This window comes from Pelodiscus sinensis, chromosome 4, assembly GCF_049634645.1.
Source record: "Pelodiscus sinensis isolate JC-2024 chromosome 4, ASM4963464v1, whole genome shotgun sequence".
Lineage (NCBI taxonomy): Eukaryota > Metazoa > Chordata > Testudines > Trionychidae > Pelodiscus > Pelodiscus sinensis.
The window spans coordinates 125,876,040-125,897,942 of record NC_134714.1 but is presented as its reverse complement, the minus strand read 5'-3'; the positions used below and the strand labels follow the sequence as shown (position 1 = coordinate 125,897,942).

Genomic DNA, 21,903 nt, shown 5'->3' with positions numbered 1-21,903 from the left:
AACTTTCTCACTCTACAGTGATATAAAATTTTGCTATACAAGAAATAACTCTAGAAACCTTACTCCCATGGAAAGAAGAGACTCATTTGTTGCTATAATGCAAGACAGGTTGTAAAATCATGGCTGGACCTGTAAATGTTTGGAGCTTCACAGTCTGTCAATTCTCTCTGCAGTTAAAGCAACTAATGTACCATGCATATTGAAGTCAACAGCTTCAAGGAGGAAAAGTGGTCCAGGATATAAACCTAGGATTTGGGAGAGCTGACTTCCTGTTTAACCTTGAGAAAGCCACATAGAGCATCTTTGTCTCAGTTCCCATCTTTAAAAATCGAGATTATACTTTGTTACCTAAAAGGAGTGTTATGAGGACAAAATATATTTAAAAAGACTGTGAAATGCACTAAAAATCTACTGATAAAAAGCACTATGAGTTAGGTACATTATATCACCATTAGGGATGTTAACAGGTAACCAGTTAAACAGTAAGCATCACTCTTAATGAGTGATGCTTACCGGGCAATGGTTAACTGGTACCCAGGAGCAACCCCCTGCCAGTGGCCCAGCCATAGGCAGAGGGCTGCTCCAGCCTATCCGAGCTTCCCAACCCACCCACAAAAGGACCAGGAGTCCCTGCAGCAGTGGCAAATCCTGCCTGCAGTGGGGGGCCACACTAGCCTGACCCCAACAGGCAGGGGAAGGGAGGGTATTCCAGCCCCACTGGAGCAACCCCCCACCCATTCCCCTTTAATCGGTGAAGTGTAATGTTAGCACTACATTTAACCATTTAGCCAATTAAACAGGATTTTAAATGCCTAATAATCATTATTTCAAAATGAGCACTTCTGAATTTCTTCAGGCATCCCACTTAATAATTCTTGCTCAAAAGGCACTAGCATAGCTCAAGATTTGTGGTTTTAAAGCAAATCCTTTTTTGTTTGTTTTTATTGAACTCCTTATAATTTACAAAAACCAGCATTTGAAAACTCTCTTTACAGGCTAAATATAAAACATTTTTTTGTAAATGTGGACTGCAAGGGTGTGAATGCACCCCCCATGGTTTCCCAAGTAAGAGGGAAAATCAGCCCCAGCCTTCCCCCAGCTGGTCAGAGCACGGGGGAAGGTAGCTTGGGCAACACTCAGCTCCTGCCTTCCCCTGGCCGGACAGAGCGTACTTACGTGGGGGACCATACGGGGTGCACTCTGTGTACAGACCTGAAAACCCCACATATTTCTCACCCCCTCTACTCTAAAACAGCAGAACTTTATAAAGAGTTGCTTCCCAGAAAAAGTCACTTTTAGACTAAGACTAAACATGAAAAATTGCAGCTCAAATGACTGTTTTAAACAATGCAAGAAGCCACAAAATACAGTAGAACATCAGTTACAAACTGACCAATCAACCATACACCTGATGTGGAACCAGAATACACAATCAGGCTGCAGCAGACACTTGTAAAAAAAAAAGTAAATACAGTAGGCGTGTTAAGCACCGGGTATTTAACTACTTGACTAGTCAATAGGTAGCCCACTCAGTCCTGGCTCACCCCGGGTATGGGATCAAACCTCATTGAGGCTCTGCAATTTAAAAGGAAGTAGGAGCCAGGCAGCCTGGCCCCCAGCTCCTACTGCCCTTTAAATTGCAGAGCCACAGCGGGGTTTGGTCCCATATCCGGTGCAAACCAGCACTGAGCCAGACTGCCTGTCCAGCCAGCAGCAGCTTGTCCGCAGGGGGTCCTACCAGGAAGTTGGGACCTCCCGTGGACAGGGGCTACTGCCACAAAGCCAGAGGTGTAGCGAAGGAGGTACAGAGGGGGGCAACTGCCCCCAGGCACCACTCTAGGGGGGCACCGGGCTGGGGTGAGAGTAAGCACATGCTGCGCAGGCTCACCTGGCATGGGCGGCAAGTTATATGGCCGTCCCCCGCCCCCCTCGGCCCCGGCCCGGCCCGGCCCTGCCTTCGCAGTGTTCAGTCACCTCCCCCATGCCTGCGCACGCTGCACAGCATTTCCAGGTGACCGGGGAGACTCCCGGGCGTGACGTGACGTCACGACCCAGGACTTTAAAAGTGTTCGGTGCAGCGTGGTGCCGGCCTAGCTTCCGGTTCGGAGTCCGGGGACTTCTGGGGCCCGAGTGCAGACTCCAGCCCCACAAAGTGCAAGGCAGAAGGTACAGCAGGGCAGGGCAGGAGGAAAACTAGGGGGAAGGGTTGGGAGAGGAACAGACTTGTGTGGAGGGGGGAGGGAAGATACAAATGCCAGGGGGCCAAGTTCAGACAATGAGGGAAAGGGCAGAAGAGGAGGTGTCAGTGAGAGGGGGGACAGGGTGATGCTGGGAGAGGAGAGGGTAAGAGCATTAGGGTGTGGAGGGGGGAGGTGATGGGAGAAGGCTTGAAAGGAGGGGTGGGCATGAGAAAGGTGGAGATGGAGCAAGTCATGTGAATATAAGAACATAAGAACGGCCGTACTGGGTCAGACCAAAGGTCCTTCTAGCCCAGTATCCTGTCTACCGACAGTGGCCAGCACCAGGTGCCCCAGAGAGGGTGGACCGAAGACAACGATCAAGCGATTTGTCTCCTGCCATCCCTCTCCAGCCTCTGACAAACAGAGGCCAAGGACACCCCAACCATTTTATCCCCTGGCTAATAACCTTTTATGGACCTAACCTCCATGAATTTATCCAGCTTCTCTTTAAACTCTATTATAGTCCTAGCCTTCACAGCCTCCTCTGGCAAGGAGTTCCACAGGTTGACAACACGCTGTGTGAAGAAGAACTTTCTTTTATTAGTTTTAAACCTGCTACCCATTAATTTCATTTGGTGTCCTCTAGTTCTTCTATTATGGGAACTAATAAATAACTTTTCTTTATCAGCCCTCTCCACACCACTCATGATTTTATTCATATCCCCCCTCAGTCTCCTCTTTTCTAAACTGAAAAGTCCCAGTCGCTTTAACCTCTCCTCATATGGGACCCGTTCCAAACCCCTAATCATTTTAGTTGCCCTTTTCTGAACCCTTTCCAAGGCCAAAATATCTTTTTTGAGGTGAGGAGACCACATCTGTACACAGTATTCAAGATGTGGGCGTACCATAGTTTTATACAGGGGCAGTAAGATATTCTGGGTCTTATTTTCTATCCCTTTCCTAATAATTCCTAGCATCCTATTTGCCTTTTTGACCACTGCTGCACTCTGTGTGAGGGCACAGGGGGGCATAAGGGGAATGGGGGCAGAGAGTGGTGAGGGGGTGGGCATCAGGGAAAAAGAGGGCAAAGGGGGCAGGGGCAGTGAGGGAAGGGGGAGGCACCAGGAGGGTGCAGGGTTAAGGGAAGGTGCAGGTGCCAGGGGATTCTGGGGGTGAAGCAGAAGGGCAGACACCTTCAGGGGAGGGATCAGCACCAGAGGAGAGAGGCAGGGCAGGTGTGTAGAGGGAGGTGTTAGAAGAGGGGATGAGATGGGGTAGCTCACTTGATCAGAGTGGGGCTACTGGAGGAGTGGGCACAGGAGGGAGAGAAGGGATGGTGGAGGGGGTCAGGTCGCAGGAGGGTTGAGAGCAGTGAGAAGGGCAGGAGTCAGGACAGCAGAGGAGGGTGAGGAGTTGGGGGCAGCAGGCACCAAGAGAGATGATGGAGCAAGGGGAGGAGACATGGCAGCAGAGAGAAAAGGTAAAGGTTTAAAAATATGTATTAATAACTTGGTATGCTGCCCACAGCCAGTTTGTTTGTGCCCCGTGGTGCAGTTTGGGTTTATGTGGGGATCAACACGTGGCCGGCGAGTGGGAGCCAAAACAAAAAAGTAGTCAGTGTAATGATCTTCTGTTGATATGTGTTTTAGTAGTTAAATTCTTGGGTCGAAATCGGGTAATTATTGCATTTTATTAATATCAGCAGAGCTGACTTAAATGGGGTCCGTGTGTTCTGTAGTCTTGCCTTAATCTTTGTATTCATGCCTGTCAGTGTGAGAGAAGCTATTTGTATATATTTGCTTGCATATGCAACCACACTTAAGTTGAGGCCCTCAGCATGTTCTGTAAGTATCAGTGTGGCCCCTGGGGCTTCCAAAGTTGAGTTGCCCTAACTCATCCCTGAACACCACCCAGAAGCCGGCGCCACAGACACTAACTGCAGATTCATGGGACGGCTCTCACAGATCTTTCACATGCATAAGATGATAGATCTGCAGGAGGGGAGGCAGTGGCTTAGCGAGGGGGCCGGAGGGATCAGTTGCCCCTGGGCACCATGCTAGGGAGGCTCCAATTTAATCCCATTCTGCTCCCCCCGTTATCCCTTCAGCTCACATGCTCCTACTCCGCCTGCTACTGGCAGCTGGAGCCTCCTCCCTGCCTCTCTGCTCCAAGCCTGACACTGCTCCAAACCCGACCCTCCTTCATCTTCACTGGATGGTTAGTGCATGCGGGAGCCCAGCCCCAAACTGTAGGGGGTGGGGGAAGATGCAGTACAAGTTCCCCTCAGCTGTGCACTAGGTTTGGGCCATGCCACATGGCGCATAACACCCTCATTACACTTCTGCACAAAGCAGCCCCTGTCTGCGGCAGCCTGGCCACCAACACGAGCTGCTTCGCAGCAGCAGCCCCTATCCACCGAGGTCCCAGTGGGGATTTGGGGAACCCTGTGGACCTTTGCTGCTTCACAGTAACAGCCCCTGTGCCTCTGCCCCCGCTGCGTCTGATAAAGGCAGCAACGAGGATGTGGACAGATGGCACCACAGAGACAGTGCTGGGGGGGAACCTGCTTTTTAAACTGGCTCCCTCCAGCACAAGCTCCTGTTTGCCCCCCTTGCTGCCTCTGATACAGAGATAGCAAGGGCGGGGTGGAGGGGGGGAATGCAAGTAGTTGACATGACTACTCCCTTACATCTCTAAAATACAGTACAGTGTTGAGCATAAACTACTAAACAAAAAAAAGGGGGAAAGCAGCATTTTTCTTCTGCATAATTAAGTTTTAAAGCTATATTAAGTTAGTTTTCAAATGTAAACTTCTGTAAGAACCACCATAATGTTTTGTTCACATTTACAAACATTTCAAAGTTACAAACCTCCTCCAACCCTGAGGTGTTCTTAACTCTGAGGTTCTACTATACTGGCATTCAAGCCCTCTTAAGATTAACTCTATCATCACCAATACAAACACTCAATCTAAATCTTACCAGACCAGGATTATCCGTGGCTGTCTCGTCAGGTCACCAAAGAAAACCTAGACAGCTGTACAGACAGGAGCACTTACAGCAGAAAAAGTTATGGGCCAAGAAATGTGAAGTAAATTAGACTCATGAGAAAGGGTGGTTGGAGATTCCGAGTTGATATCGTTAGCATTCAGTAAGGGATGCATATACGTCAGTGGATGATACAGAAACTACTGTAGCAGAAAACTCCCTGTGGTGGCTGGCATAACAATGAATGTAGTATTATCTCTCCCATCTAACCCCACAAGCAGACGCACATAAATACAAATAAAATCCAAAAATCTTTATTTGCAAGAGAATTTATACAAATATTTACAATTCTGAGTACTATTGGACATCTATTAGACACAGTACAATACACTGAAGATCAGCATAGGACAAGCCTTCTGAAGCAGGGTTGGTGGTTTTTTGGGGGAGGAAAGTGCGTTATTACCCATGTCCACTTTCATCCATTTTTGATGCAGTGGCAGATTGTTATATATCTTGCTCTGTCATGCTTCTCTTGTCTCCTAGTTATGCACATTTCTTTCTCGCTTTTTTTTTAAAAAGAGTCTTATTTCTGATCTTTTCAGGAAATCTCTCTTCACAGTCATTCCTATTCTAGACCCTGGAGTGGAAAATATCCGTTCAATCTCTCCTCTGTCTTACTGGTTGCACAATTTTTCATTTCTGGGATTCCACTGTGCTTTGTCTCTCCCAGTTCCTCCTCCTAGCTTACAAGCAGTGAGCCTATATTTTGTAAGAGGTTTGTGCATTTCAATATGGTATGGTCTGCTGCTTGGGTGAAACTTTTGCAAAGACATACAGCAGTCTAGTTTTTGTGACTTGTGATCTCTTCTTTACCATTAGATAGCAAATAGTCTTCTCCATGTTAGGTTCAGTGTCTTGCATGTAGCTCAATTTTTGGTAAAGCTGTTTTCTCCTTCGGCTTTTAGAGGCCAGTATTGGTGAGTCCTATTAGTGATGGCATCTAGAAATGGGACACATTTTGTCTAGTTTTGGGTTTCTTCAAACCTGGTTGAAGAGAGAGTATATGGTGCATTGATTGTGATGGCATCAGAAGATGGGTGGTTGTTGTTTTTTCTACATGCAGTTCTGTTCTGCAGAGTCCTAGTTTGGGGCACATGAAGTATTTGCTCACAGAATAGCAAATGTAGTATAGGTTTCTGTTGGAGTTCGGTTCCAGGCTTTGCTCCTTAATGATAAATGTGTTGAATTGCACTTAATAGTTTTAGGAATAGTCTAATCAGGGGGCTGTAGTTGTCCAATGCAATTTTTATGGGGTAGAAGACTGACACACACACATCCATTGACAACCTATGCCAGAAAGATGTTTTCAAGATTGAAAATCAGACACTAATCCCCAAGAGATGACCACATCAAACACACATACTAAGAGCCATGTAAACATAGACACCTCTTCACCACAAACACACATTGCCCAGCAGAAACCAGTATCAGAAAACAAAGAGATAAAATATTTGTTCTTTCAGAAACCACAGGCAGGAGTTAGTAACCACATCCTGCAATTTCGCTATCTCCCAGCCACTGCTATTTCAGAACTCGTACCACTTATCCTGACCACTCAAACACTGATGTTTCCCCCAATACCAAGCAACAGCTACAATACCCTTCCTGACATACCAGAAAGCAACCATTGGTGACCCTCCCATTGCCTCACACCTTTAACTGGCAACATATGGCTTTGTCCTGACAAGCATTTAACCATCCTGAGAGGACGCTTATATTTTCATTTGAAGCACTTCTGTTTAATACAGTGACTTAAAGCTCTCTAGGGTAAGGATTCTACATCCTTTTCATTAGTCCTGCTCAGAGGCACTCCAGAATCTAACTTCAGCCTCAGCTGGAAAGGTCTGGTGTGCCTGTTGGAACACAGCACAGTGTTCCACTTTGATCTGACTCTAGGTACAAGGCTGCATGCTGAGAGCTATAGTCTCTACAGCAGTAGTCACCAACCAATAGATCAGGATCTACTGGAGCATGTGACAGGTGATCTTGACTGCTTTGGCTAGTGCTTCAGCCTCCCCTTCCCCCACTGCCATGCTGCGCCTGCCCTCTGCCTTGGAGCTGACTCCTGGGAGCCTCCAGCTTGCTGTGTACGGTGGAGGAGACAGAGGATGGGGCACTGATTAGGGACGTTAAACATCAGTTAATTGAATAGTCGATTAACCTTATTGGTTAGTCCAGCGGTGCATAACCCATAGGCTGTGCTCCTGGGGGTCGCAGCACTGGGCCAGTCGCCATTTTGTTTTCCTGGCTCGGCACCCAATACATGCGCGGTGGGGGGGAATGGCAGGGCGCTTTAAAGGGACCTCAACAAACTGTTCTCGGAGCTTTTTTTTTTTTGCTCAACAAAAATTTTCCTGGCCCTGGATGTCGTGAATTTAAAAAGGTTGAGCACCGTTGGATTAGTCGACTATTCTATAGTTTCCAGACAGCCCTTGTCCGAGGGGGAGGGGTCTGAGCTCCTGGACCCGGAATGAGCCAGAACTGAGCTAGGCTGCCTGCCTGCCTGGCTCCTAACACACTTTAAATGCAGAACCACCGCAGGGGTAGGTTCCAGACCCAGTGCAAGCCAGGATTGAGCTGGGCTGCTGGCCAGCCTGCTAAAAAAAATTTACTGGCAAGAGATGGAGGGAAAATGCATGTAGTCTATAGCATTAACCTCTAAGCTTTTATCGGTTAATTGGTTAATCGACTATACTATTACATCCCTAGCGCTGATGCCAGGGTATCTCCCTCCCCTCACTCCTGTACCCCATCTCTCCAATGAGAGGGGACACAACAAGGCTCAGGATGGCGGGAGGTTTCTGGCAGCTATTCCTATGTCTGAACATGCTCAGCATACTTAAAGGAGCAGTGCAATTCTGTCACTCACACACTGTGTGTGTGTGTGTCTGTCACTCACACTAACACATTGTCTTTCACACTCACCTCCTGACTCAACACATTCTTGTGGTGGTAATGCTGTCGTTACTACTTGTACTTTTTCCAAAATGTGTGTTATTTTTGTTTTTTGACTGGTCTGTGTATTTCATAATTTTTATTTCTCTTTTATGCTTAAATTTAATTCCTTGAGTAATGAGTTCTAAAATGCCTAATCTGTCATGGTTGGAGCAATTATCCCTATGGTAATTTTTAAAAAATAGATATTATATAAAGAGGGTTTTGTTTTCTACTGGCGGTGCACATCTGCACATTACCTCTATATTTGTGTACATAACAAAATTAATTCCCTCTACTTTTTCCATCCATGTGCGGAACACTGGCTGGAATTAGAATTGATCTTCTAGAGGCTCCTGCAGCCAAATCAGGAGATCAGCTGTTAACAGTCTGACAGTACAGTAGGGCTAAGGCAAACCCCCCCCCCCCCCCCCCCTGCCCTAGCCCTGTGCCACTCATGGAAATGGCTGGTATGTCCCTACAGTCCCTAGGGAAGGTGGGGCCACATGCTTCCCTCGCCTACAAGGAACTACTGCCAATGGGAGGAGTGGGGGACGGATGCGGCACAGTGCATGGAGCCACCTTCTCCTCCTTCCAGCAGCCACTGTTGGACATGCTGGCCACTTTTGGGAGTGGTACCAGGCCATGGTGGGAGTAAGTCTACCTTAGCCCCACTGTACCACCACTCGGGAGCCACTCAAAAGCCACTGAGTTAAACAGTATCCAGTTGGAGCCCACATCCTGAACCTCTTCCCCTGCCCTGAACCTCCTCCTACACCCCAACTCCCTGCCCCAGGTCTGAGCCCCTTCTGCGCCCAGGCTCACTCCCAGAGCCTGCACCCTGAACTTCCTCCCACACCCCAACTCCCTGTCCCAGGTTCAGCCCAGAGCCCCTCCCACATTCCGAATCCGAACCCTCGGCCCAAGACCAGAGCTTTCACCTCTCCCTCTCTCTCCCCCTCCCCCCATTAGAAAGTGTCTATTGTTTCCTAATGCCTCTAAGGTAGAGCTAGTACTGCTTGCACTGATAATAAAACATTCCCTTCCACCACAACATGGGCAAGGGTTACTTGCTAGGATAGTCTGGGTATATCTTAGGGATGTAAGAGGCAGCAGCACAGGGAGGTAGGTAGGAGCCAGTACCTGCAGGGAGCACTGGCTCCCAGGGAGCTGGCTGCTGCCCCGCGTGTAACCATGTAATTGCTGAAATTTTCAGCAGTTACACAGTTAATCAGTTACACGCATATTAACATCCCTAGTATATCTCACTAAATCAATCTGCTGCCATTGCAGAGGTCTTGTGTAATGGGGCACCTTAGTTCCTCTTGTTCTCTGCCTGTGGCATACAATAGTTTAGTCTCCAGGGCTGTAATACTTTGGTCTAATTCTGATTTTTGGACTTGGTGATGTTGTGACATTCCCCAGGGTATAAAGTGGACTGCTGAACCACTGTGTTCCCTCAACTTGCCAAGCTTTTACACTTCATCAGAAAGAGCAACCACTCCTGGCCTACTTGCACACAGCCTCTAGCACAGACGTGGGCAAACTACAGCCTGTGGGCCATATATGTCCCATCAGCCATTTCAAACCAGCCCTTGAGCTCCCGCTAGTGAGAGGGATCTGGGGTTTTCCCACTCTGGCTCTCCAGCTGGAATACATGGTTGGGCGCTTGCCCTGCTCCACATGTGCCATGGCTCTGCACAGCTCCTGGAAGCAGCTGCTTGTCCACCCCACACACAGCTCCTACACATAGGGGCAGCCAGTGTGCTGCCCCCACCCTAAGCATCACCTTGCAGTTTCTACTGGCTGGGAACCACGGCCAATGGGAACTACAGGGGCAGCGTGTGGAGCTGCACGGCAGCACCTCCATGTAAGAGTCAGAGAAGGGACATGCTGCTGCTTCTGGGAGCTACCTGATAAAAGCACTGCCTAGAGCCTGCACTCCTGAGGTCCCCACACACCCCAGCCCCTTACGCTGCCCTTGGTTCCAGCCTGGAGCACCCTCCTGTACCACAAATCCTCACCCAGAGCCCACACTCCCAGCTAGTGCTCACACACACACACACACCAGACCTCCTCCTGCAACCCAAACTCTTCATTCCCAGCCCTACCTCAGAGCCCACGCCACCAGCTGGAACCCTCACCCCATCCCACAAGCCAACCCCGCTTTTGTGAGCATTCATATCCCATCATTCAATTTCCGTACTCTGATGTGGCCCTCATGCCAAAAAGTTTGCCCACCCCTGTTCTAGCATGTAAATAATTCCCAGCCATACTGTATGAGTGCTCAGCCAGCCACTCATGAATTACATTGCAGAGTGACAGCAACAAATCCTAATCCCAGATTTGTCCCTAGAAATGTGTCTCTTGTACTGACCAATTCTTTCCTTCTGGACAATACAAGCTCATAGTAAGTCCATCATTTTATTAACAGAAAATAATATGCACAAATCCTTTTATCACAAATGAAGTTTCCCAAACACTTGGATCCAAAGACACTAGTTTAAATAAAACAAGTTTATTAACTACAGCAAGATAGATTTTAAGTGATTACAAATAATGAGACAAAAGTCAGAACTGATTGTAAAGAAATAAAAGGGAAAACACAAACTAATACTTATCTTATCAAGCTAAGTGAATTCAAAACAAAGATTTCTCTTGCCATATGCTTTAGCTGTCTTACTGGCTGAACTCCTTACAGGCAGGATTCCTTCCCGCCCTCCGTTTAAAGCTATTCCTTTGTTCCTCAGAAGTGCTGGCTGCTGGAAAAAGGAGGCATGTTTTTGGACTTCTGTCCTTCTTTCTTATAGCTCCCCTTTTCTTTGAAAATCATCTTCAGCTGAGGTTCAGGCAACAGCCAGTGTGTTTACCTAGAACCCCTAGTTGTTCTATTGCAAAGATATAAATTTCTCATGTACAACCTTCTTCCTGCCAAAGAATGGAAGCTTACACATATAATAGCTCATTTGATTGTGCTGACATCTGATTGAGGTGCTAGCTAGCCTTATGTCTCTGGAGAACTTGTTCAAATTTGTTATCCAGACTTGGAACATGTCTTATGCAGCAGAATATACCAGGACAATAATGCTCAGCAGATTATGAGTTTTCAAATGCTACTTAACAAAGCATAATTTGTACAAAATGTATCACGGTAATGTAAAAAGAATAAACATAAGGGTACAGACTGTCACAGATATTTATTGACCGGTGATAAGCAGAAGGTCAAATTGAACAATCTAGTGACCTTTCTGATCTTTCACACTCTGGGCACATCTGCACTACAATAAAAAAAAACCCACATAGCACTAAACCTCAGAGCCGAGGTCTGCTGACTTAAGCTCTAACGGGGCTTGAGCTGTGGGGCTAAGAATAGCAGTGTAGACATTTGTGCTGCGACTGCAGCCTGGCCTCTGAGACCCTCTCTCCTCTCAGGGCCCAGGCTCCACCAGGCCAAGCCTGAACATCTACAGTGCAATTTTATAGCTCTCCAGCCCTAGATCCACAAACCCAAGTCAGATGGTCCAGGTCAGCTGAGGTCATGCTGTGGGTCTTTTGCCACACAGTAGACACACTCTAACTATAACCCTTCTTCCTCCTATGCAATATTCCAAACTGCACAAAGGAAGTAAAGACCAGTGGTTAGAGCACTGAACTGCAAAACCAGTGAGTTGGGTTATAATCCTGACTCTGCCACTGATCTGCTGTCACCTTACCCAAATCATTTCACCTCTGTGTGTGTCTCATATTTTTTGTCTTTTGTCTATTTACATCATCTGCTCTCTCGGGTGGGGAATGTTTTGTACTATGAGTCTGTACCAGGCCAATCACAATGCCATCTGTAACAAGGATAACAATATTAAAGGACTATGCAGCACTTTAAAGACTAACAAGATGGTCTATTAGATGATGAGCTTTCGTGGGCCAGACCCACTTCCTCAGATCAAATAGTGGAAGAAAATAGTCTTCCACTATTTGATCTGAGGAAGTAGGTCTGGCCCAGGAAAGCTCATCATCTAATAAACCATCTTGTTAGTCTTTAAAGTGCTACATAGTCCTGTATTTTGTTGCAGCTACACCAGACTAACACGGCTACATTTCTATCACTATTAAAGGGGCACATTGAATTTGGACTCAACAAATGCTGCCTTACGTAAAAGAAATTATTTCCTGTAAATGAAAGGAGGAATTGCAATGCTAAAAGACGCCCTCCCAATCTGCTGAAACGAAGGGGTTGCCATGTATCAAATAAAAGGGGAACACGCTTCCTAAACACGGAACACACAATTCACACACATACAAACTGCAGCCCCTGAACGCAAAACAGAAAAGAGTGAAAAACAAATAAACCAGAGTATATAACACAAGAGTAAGCCAGGAGGGGCTATCCACCCCTCAGCCCCAGCAAGAAGTAGATTCCACACCTCAGCTCCAGAGACTCAGAAAACTCCACTGTCAACAGGGCAAATCTTCAGAAAGGAGGCTCCGTCCTTAAAAGCCCCAAGCCCAGGAGGCAAGGAAGCCCAAAGGAGCTCAAGACCAGGCACCACGCCCCTCTGGCAAGTGCCCCCCGTCGTAACTCCCCTGACACACCCAGGAGCCGACCCAGGCTCACTGCGCTGCCTCCCCCCAATCTCCTGAGGCGCCCCTTCCTCAGCTGCGCGTCCACCGCCTCACCCATCACCCACTGAAAGCGGGGAGGACGTGGCACCTCCCCAGGGCGGGGGCACCTCCACCCCCGCTCCCATAGCAAGGGGGACGGTTCCCCCGGGGGGGCACTACCCCCCCCCGCTCCCATGCTAAGGGGGGGCTGGCTCACTCCCCGCCAGGGCGCTTCTCTCCCCCCGCTCCCACGCCAAGGGGGGGGGTTCGTCCCGAGCGGGGGGCGCCCCAGCCTCCCCTCCCCGCGGGTCCCCGCCCCTCACCGCTCTGCCGCCGCCTCCGCCGCCGCCACAGGGCCAGGGCCGCCGCCGCCACCGCCGCCTCCATCCCGGGGCTCCCCGGCCCCCCGATCCTCCCCCCAGCGCCGCCGCCCGCCGGGCCGCCCACTGCGTCAGCTCCGTAAGCCCCGAGTACGCACCCAGCGGTCGCCATGGAGACGGCTGGGGCCTGCAGCGCCCCCTGGCGCCAGAGAGCGCGGCCTGGGGGTGGGAAGCGGGCGCCGGGGAGCAGGGGGAGAAGCAGCTTTGGGGCAGGGAGAGAAGCATCTGGGGGGCAGGGAGAGAAGCAGCTTGGGGGGCAGGAGGAGAAGCAGCTTTGGGGGGCAGGGAGAGAAGCATCTGGGGGGCAGGGGGAGAAGCAGCTTTGGGGGGCAAGAAGAGAAGCAGCTTTGGGGGCAGGGAGAGAAGCATCTGGGGGGCAAGAAGAGAAGCAGCTTTGGGGGCAGGGAGAGAAGCATCTGGGGGGCAAGAAGAGAAGCAGCTTGGGGGGCAGGGAGAGAAGCATCTGGGGGGCAGGGAGAGAAGCAGCTTGGGGGGCAGGGGGAGAAGCATCTGGGGGCAGGGGGAGAAGCAGCTTGGGGGGCAGGGGGAGAAGCATCTGGGGGGCAGGGGGAGAAGCAGCTTGGGGGGTAGGGGGAGAAGCATCTGGGGGGCAGGGAGAGAAGCATCTGGGGGGCAAGAAGAGAAGCAGCTTTGGGGGCAGGGAGAGAAGCATCTGGGGGGCAAGAAGAGAAGCAGCTTTGGGGGGCAGGGAGAGAAGCATGTGGGGGGCAGGTGGAGAAGCATCTGGGGGACAGGGAGAGAAGCATCTGGGGGGACATGGAGAGAAGCAGCTTTGGGGGGGCAGGGAGAGAAGCAGCTGGGGGGGACATGCTCCCTGTTCCCCAGGGCTGGGGTGTGACTGCTCAGTCCGGAGACCTTCCTTTACCCTGATACTATGTGCAGGTCTGTGCTTAAATCGCTGCTGCCTGGCACTTCAGTGAAGTCAGGGAGCTTCTCCCTTTGCTAGAGGCGGTAGCTAGGTTGACTGCAGAAGCCCTCCCATCAACAAAACGCTGGCTACACCGGGGGCTGGGTCTGTATAAGTGAGGGTGGGCAATAAATGATCTACATGCGGGACATGACTAGACCTGCAAGCACACAGCTATATAAAGCATTGGGCAGCCTGCCAGGGGCTAACCCTAATGAACCACATCTGGCCTGCAAGCCACTCACTGCTCACCCCTGGTCTACGTGCATGGCTGGACAGAGTGGATTTTTCACATCCTTGAGTGACATAGTTGTGCTGATGTAAGTTTATAGTATGGACCTGGCCTAAGACCAGCGTGTAGCCAAGACGTGTCAATTCCAGTCACATTACCATCAGCGTTTCGCCATGAAATAACAGAGCAGGGGCAGATGGGTGAACCCCATCCAGAAAAGTACGCTCCCTACTGACCAGTCCCCTTGAATCTTTGGGACTTTCTTTATTCAAGAATGACCATTCTGTAACCATAATAGAATTGCTATAATGCTTTATGTTCTGTAGAGTACTGCATAAAATTAATTAAATAATCCTCCCATGGCAGTAAGTGGATACATATTATTCTCTATTTAGGGGGACTGGAAAGACAGCAAAGTGAATTTACTTGGCTAAGACCATGCAGTTAGCCAGTGCCCTGAGCTCAACCTCATTTTAGTTCCTGAAATGTTAGGACACATTTTCCCTTGAGCTTCATTTTCCAGGCAGAAGCAAAAGTGCTGGACACCTCCAACAAAAGCCTGTTTGCGCCAGATCTCCAGCCTGAATGGAAAAACATCACGTCAAACATGGGTGTGGGATTCTTGCTCCAAAAGTATGTTTGACCTGAAGAATCTCCAGGAACGGCTACACTGTGGAGAGGTTTTCGGAAGAGTTATGCAAATAGCACTCGCATTTTCATACCTTCTTCTGTTTTTTTTCCAGAAGTGGCTTTTCCACCATTTGACCCCGTCTACATGGGGCCAAATATCGGGGGAAAAAACCTCTTTCGAAAGCCTCCTTATTCCTCGTAAAACAATATTTACAGGAACTTTCGAAAGAGGGTTTTTTCCCTGACATTTGGCCCTGTGTAGATGGGGCCAAATGGCGGAAAAGCCGCTTTTGGGGGGGGAAAAGGAAGAAGGTATGCAAATGTAAGCATTATTTGCATACCTCTTTCGAAAAAAAACCCCACAGTGTAGCTGTACCCTCCGTAAATTAATATAAATTATTCTATTCCCATTCTACTACTTGAGCTGGAAGACTATTATTAATTAAATAATGTATTTTTTGAATATTGATTTTCATTTTTACCCGTTCTATAGCTGATGGAATAATATAATCAATTAATTCTACATTATTAATTGAGGTCCTAGTCTTGTTTATGCTAATACTATTTTAGATTGCTCTAGCAGTGCACAAGGGCCTTTTAAAGGACATAAATTACATCCACACTCATTTTAAGGCCTCTTTACCCTGCCCAAGGAATATGAAATGGCTTTGGTATAAATGAAAATCAGTCCCTGAATACATAATCATTTTACCTGGTGTGAAGTATTACAAGGTCTTCCAGAAGCACTGGCAAAGATCTGGCAAGCATAAACCCCCAGAAGTTCAAGAATGTAGGAATGGATGGAGGCAAATTTCTCATAAATTTTTAAAAGTGCCTTTTTATAAATAAAATTTACAAGTAGCTATTCTCTTTAGAATTTTTTTTTTAAAGTCGACCACTTTCATTTCATCATTGGCCCACAAATGTTCAACAGGTGCAGATCCTACAAATTTGTTGATGTGACTTTACACATGTGAGTCATCATCACACATGAACAGACCCATCCAACTCACAAGCTTTACACACGGGAATAGTCTCCTTTGTTCCTGATTGTCCAAAGCTGCAATTGAACTCACTGGAATTGCTATGGAATGTATGTGTTTTTAGGGGCTAGGCCACACACAGTACAGCAAAAGGCATTGAATGTGTCACAGGTAGTGAAACAAACCAAGTTTTATTTCAGACCATGAGAAACTGACACTATTGATAGATAATGAAAAATGGCTCTCTCTGTGCATTCCTCTTTCCCCAACACACCTTTGAACCATTCTTAATCTTTTCTTTTACATACAGGTCATCAATTATTTTGGTTAATCCATATGAGAGCAGTTGGTGGTATGACTGGGGTAATAATTATAGGCCAAAAGGGGAAGCCAAAAAAGTGAACTACTTTAATAAGGGAGATAAATTCAGCTGTGCAAGCAGGAGAGATGGAATATTTTCTGAGTCCCACAGAACCACTTCAAGCCAGTTTAACTGAATCTCCTCCCACATTATCTACAGCAGGAATATTGATTTACAGGTTTCACCACCTGACAACAAGTGGATAAGGGTTCAGGTCTGGACAATTATCAGGACAATGGAATGGTGGCACATACCCAACAGTAAGTGAAAAAAACAACAAATGGTCTGGTAGCACTTTATAGACTAACAAAACATGTAGGTGGTGTAAGTTACAACTCCATCCCCATCATGGCATGTAACAAGGAAGGAAAATAACTAAGGCTGTGTCCAGACTCAGGGTTTTTTTCGAAAAAAAGTAGCCTTTTTTCGAAAAAACCTCACCTGCATCCAGACTCAAGCCGCGTTCTTTCGAAATTAAATCGAAAGAACGCGGCTTTTCTTTCGATGGCGGTAAACCTCATTTCACGAGGAAGAACGCCTTCTTTCGAAAGTTCCTCTTTCGAAAGAAGGCGTTCTTCAATGTAAATAGGGCTTCTTCGAAAGAGAGCATCCAGACTCACTGGATGCTTTCTTTCGAAAAAGCAAGCTGCTTTTTCGAAAGTTCAACGTGCAGTCTAGACGCTCTCTTTCGAAAGAGGCTCTTTCGAAAGTATCTTTCGAAAGAGCCTCTTTCGAAAGAGGCTTGCAGTCTAGACATAGCCTAGGAGTTGTATGTTAATTTGGGGTGTACTTGGAGGTGCTTTATCTACATCTTCCTATTATCTTTGTCCTATTACTTCACCCTTTTGCCCTCTCATCAGATACATGACATTAATTGCTGATGTGTATTTATACCGTTATTTAAGTCTATTGTAAATATGGTCCCACTTGTCCAAAACCAGGTTCAGACAGGCCATTTGGGGTGTCCCAGCAGTGCACAGCAGAGGCTAGTCCATGCAGAAACAAAACAAGGTTGTACATTGTCTGGGCCAAATCCTATTGGCCTTACTCACACAACCATTCTAACTGAAGTTAATTGGGGCTAGAAAAAGGACCACATCACCCAGGGAACACTAAAAAAAGAAAAACCATCAACAGGAAAGGGTGGAGAAAAGGAACCGAAAAATTTAAACTCCTGAGTCACAATAGACTGTGCACTCATGGGGCTTTGATGGATTTCTCAGATGGCTTTGCCCAATCTACGCCCTGTTATGACTAATCTGCTATTTTTGGTTGATCAGTGAGGGGAGAACATTCCCCACCTAGCAATACCTCTTTTCTCCTAAAACTCAAACTGCAGGTATCACTAAACATCCCAATGAACAATAAAATAAAAATCAGCGTTTTCTCAATAGATTTATTCTATCTGGAAATTTTCTAGAGCATAGAGGGCTGCTTGTCACAGGACCTCTAATGCCCACAATATCTGGGCCTTATACAGTCTGATGACTTTGCTTTATAGCCACCCTTACGTTATGGCACATGCCATAGAGCAGAGGTGGGGAACCCAAGGACCAGGGTTTCTTTTTTCAGTCTCACTTATGTGTGGCCCCTTTTTTCTGTGAGTCAGCGGTCTCCAACCATAAAAAGGTTCCCCACCCCTGCAATAGAGCTTCCCAACCATATATCATCATTTCAGACTGTAAATACTCATGGCCAGATTCACCCATGTACCAGCCTAATGCCAAAGGACTACAGATCTTACAACCCTGAACTACAGGGACAGCCAGATATATCTCCCACCCTGGAATGCACTGCAGGTTCTTAGGGAGCCCCTGCACCTACCACTGGAGCCCCTTAGGCCAAAGTCATTCCCCCATAAGGGGCCTTACAGTTGCTTTGAGACCACTTTATGCTGTCACAGGTGGAGAAAAGTGTCTTGAGTTACCATCACCACCTGACTAGCAATCTAATTCATGTGAACCTTTATATGCCTCCCAGTTTAATTCCACTAAGTTGTCACTAAATGATCTTTTTGCTCTTTACTAGCCTCTGAGTAACAAGAGAAAACTGGAGGGTTTGAGAGAACACAATGGATACCTATCAACTGGAAAAGAAGAATCTGCTTCTATTAGCAGTAATATATCCCTCTTAAAAGCATTGCCAATTTTAAAGAAGCAGAAGGCATGTTGGGAGAAAAAAAGCCATACTAGTCCCTAACAATTCTCCCCATTCTAAGTCTTTAGGGGGCAGGGATATTATATATTCCCCTTTCAATCAGTTTTTTTCTTTGAGGAAAGAAAGCCCTAAATATTTCAAGCCCATCTTCTGTATTTCTATGTAATTGTGTTTGATTGGTCTCTGACTATTCAATTTGGAAATGTCAGACAAGATCAGAATCTCTGAAGCAGTGGAAGATACCAGTGCTAGGTTTGTGGCTTCAGTTTCTCTTTAGCTGGAGGAATTCCTTTAACAGCATTTGCATCTTAAGCAAATTACACTACCCTGAGACTAAAAAGTATCATTACGCACATACTTTTAGTCTGTGAAATGGTTCTTTCATGTTATGCTAGTGCATATCTGTGGCTCATTTTGGTGCTAGGATATCTAAATCACATTATTATGCCATTACCAATCCTATAAACCTCTCCCTCCCCCTTTAGCTCTGTTTCCTGCTCTTTAACATGCCAAAGACAGATGCACATTAAGGTGCTGTACCAGACTAATCCTCTTATTTTATAAACAGCTTGTTTGTATTTTATAGGGAACAGGTAAAAATATAGCATACACAGATAGTGATACAAATGTAATACATAGGTGAGAATAAAGGGATTCAGAACCATGTTATTGTTTGCAAGAATACACACAGGTATTTAGGGCAGTACTGGTTTCTGTGAGAAGCAATACAGATATTTGGTGCAGCATTGTCACAAAGCCGCGTGATATCGGGAGTGGGACTGAGAGACACAGGTAGTGTCACAAGCATTTGAATTTTTCTTCGTAGGGAGAGATATGGTTATTTGGTGCAGCATTGTTAGGCGAGGTTGGAGGCAGGTGTTCCTCATTCAGCACATGAAAATGATTGACAGTTTCCTAGGTATAGAAAAGGGCAATTTTAACTGGAGTGTTTGTCTTTGTTTCTTGAGGGTTACAAGTAGCTCTGTGCGTAAATGGAATAATCCTTTTAATGCATTAATGCCAAGGTAATGTTCAGATTTATTGTCCAGCACCACCTGCTGGAAAGCCAGCATCAAATCTGATTTGGGGAATTTTATTTCCTTCTGTGAACATTGAAAAACAGTTATAACTGAATTATTGACCTACTTCTAAAGCAAGGAGTGCAATCTCCATGTACCTACCATTTGTATCAGACACAGACAACTCATGGTGGTCCATCACTAAGAACAACAGAGGAGACTGTCCATTTTGTCAGACCCCTGAGTTGCTGGCTGATGCATCATAGTTCTTAGGGGAGAGGGATACTTAGCACCTGTTGAAAATCAATAAAAGTTGAGTGTCTATTTCCCCATCTGTGCTTTTGAAGGTCTTCCTTTTACTGCATTAAGATGCTAGTATAGCTTTATGAAATTTTTGAATGGCTGGTTCTGCCTCTAGTCCTTTCTGTCCTTCAGACTATCCCATTCCTGATATAAACAGAGGCACATTTGGAGCACAGTTCTCCCTGGTCAGCCCTCTGATTAAATCTTGATCAGTCTAAATTTAGTGGTAGAAATTCTGTTCTGTGCCAGTTGGCAGGTGCAGCCCATGGGAAATAGATTCATGCTGTCAGGATCTATCTAGGCTGCTCCAGAGGCCCTAACTCTCATGACATAAATTAAAATAGCTGCAGGAGAGCAGCCTGTCGTCTGATCTGCAGTGCCAGAATCTCAGGCGTGGCATGCATTAAACAAGGCAATCTCACAAGAAATGTTTCTGGTGGCCTCAGAGTGCTGCCACTAATTCTTGCTGGGGGCTCCTCTAACGATTTTTCCTAAAATGCTTAATGTAGGTTTTATGTGACGTCATCTCTATTCTTTACTGGACTTAAATAGAATAGAAAGTGTTCGTATGCTTTGTGTGTTCTTGTCTTTTTTGTTCTTGTTTCTTTTGTGGTTTTGATTGCTTTTTTACACTTACTAGCTAGTATGTCTGTTTCTATGAAAAGTGGTATTTGTATTTTTGTTAAAACTGTATTCTCCTCCCACCAAATCACTGCCCAGGAGGTTGTGGCTGCACAAAAAGCCCATGGTGGCTGCATTTGAGAAAGGCTGCACCAGCAGACATTCTTCCTTCAGCATGCCTCTTGCACAGGGACTGTCAAAGGGGGTAGTATACAGCTGCTTACATCAGCTCTACCTTGGGTTTGCACCACCAGAATTTTCCTCTGACCTCTTTGCATCAGGGCTAGGGTCAAGGACAGAGCCTATTCCAGAGGCTCATGTAGTTTTTACCTTAAAGACTAACAAGATGGTTTATTAGGTGATGAGCTTTCTGGCCCACGAAAGCTCACCTAATAAACCATTTTGTTAGTCTTTAAAGTGCTACATAGTCCTGTTTTTTGTTTCAGCTACACCAGACTAACACGGCTACATTTCTATCACTATAGTTTTTACCTTTATCCTTGGATGCAAAATAGTATATTTATCACTTGTAGTTGACACCATTCCATAGCATTTCCCTGGGATTCCTACATGTTGGCTGTGTCTAGACTGGCCAGTTTTTCCGGAAAATCAGCCGCTTTTCCGGAAAAATTTGCCAGCTGTCTACACTGGCCGCTTGAATTTCCGCAAAAGCACTGACTTCCTACTGTAAGAAATCAGTGCTTTTTGCGGAAATACTATGCTGCTGCCGTTTGGGCAAAAGCCCCTTTTATGTAAAACTTTTGCGCAAAAGGGCCAGTGTAGACAGCTGAGATTTGTTTTGTGAAAAAAAGCCCCGATCGCAAAAATGGCAATCGGGGCTTTTTTGCAGAAAAGCGTGTCTAGATTGGCCACGGACGCTTTTCTGCAAAAAATGCTTTTGCGGAAAAGCGTCCGTGCCAATCAAGATGCTGTTTTCCGAAAATGCTTTTAACGGAAAACTTTTCTGTTAAAAGCATTTCCAGAAAATCATGCCAGTCTAGACGTAGCCGTTGTGCTGTGCTGTGGGTGTGTTTTCAGAGACACAGCTGTGTTGCAAATTAATTTTAAAAAATTTACTCTTGAACAAATGTTCAGAAGAATTATTACCTGAGGTTTTCGGCTCTGAATATCCGATCGGAGCGAAGCGCTACACACTCGCTCAGCGCATTCGTTACATAAAGTCCATAGCTGGGAATTGTTGTCTCTACAGGTCCTTTCTCATATGGCAAGTATAAAGTGCTAGGGTTGCTAGGTACATTATCTCATTAATGTCTCTCAGGCAGGTTGCTTGAGAACAAAGTCTGGATGATGACTCCGGAGTCATCGCCTTCTAGAGTATCATATTTACACTCATTTTTATATGTCCACACCAATGTCCCCTCTAATTTTTGCCATCGATGTGTGGAATAAATTTTGTTATGTACACTGAGGCACATAGGGATGTGCACCACCAGTAGAAACATGTTCTCGGTTGTGGATGTTCTGCTAATCAGCTGGGTGGCATTTTAATTTCTACTGAGTGGCATCCA

At 46.5% G+C, this 21,903-nt stretch overlaps 1 protein-coding gene across 13 annotated transcripts in view; it reads right to left on the bottom strand.

Annotated features, from left to right (window-relative positions):
- The window catches only part of DAGLA (diacylglycerol lipase alpha), a 179,950-nt gene that overhangs the window by 123,897 nt on the left and 34,150 nt on the right, over window positions 1-21,903 (bottom strand). For 4 of the 13 annotated variants that reach the window (XR_012903704.1, XM_075928455.1, XM_075928464.1 and 1 more), the window contains exon 1: window positions 13,084-13,218. The exons of 7 other annotated variants lie outside the window; for them this stretch is intronic. The gene's annotated coding sequence lies outside the window, so the exon portion shown is untranslated. Of the gene's footprint in view, window positions 1-12,582; window positions 13,021-13,083; window positions 13,219-21,903 lie in introns of those variants that run through there. 2 more of the 13 variants (XM_075928471.1, XM_075928461.1) reach the window with 2 other exon arrangements.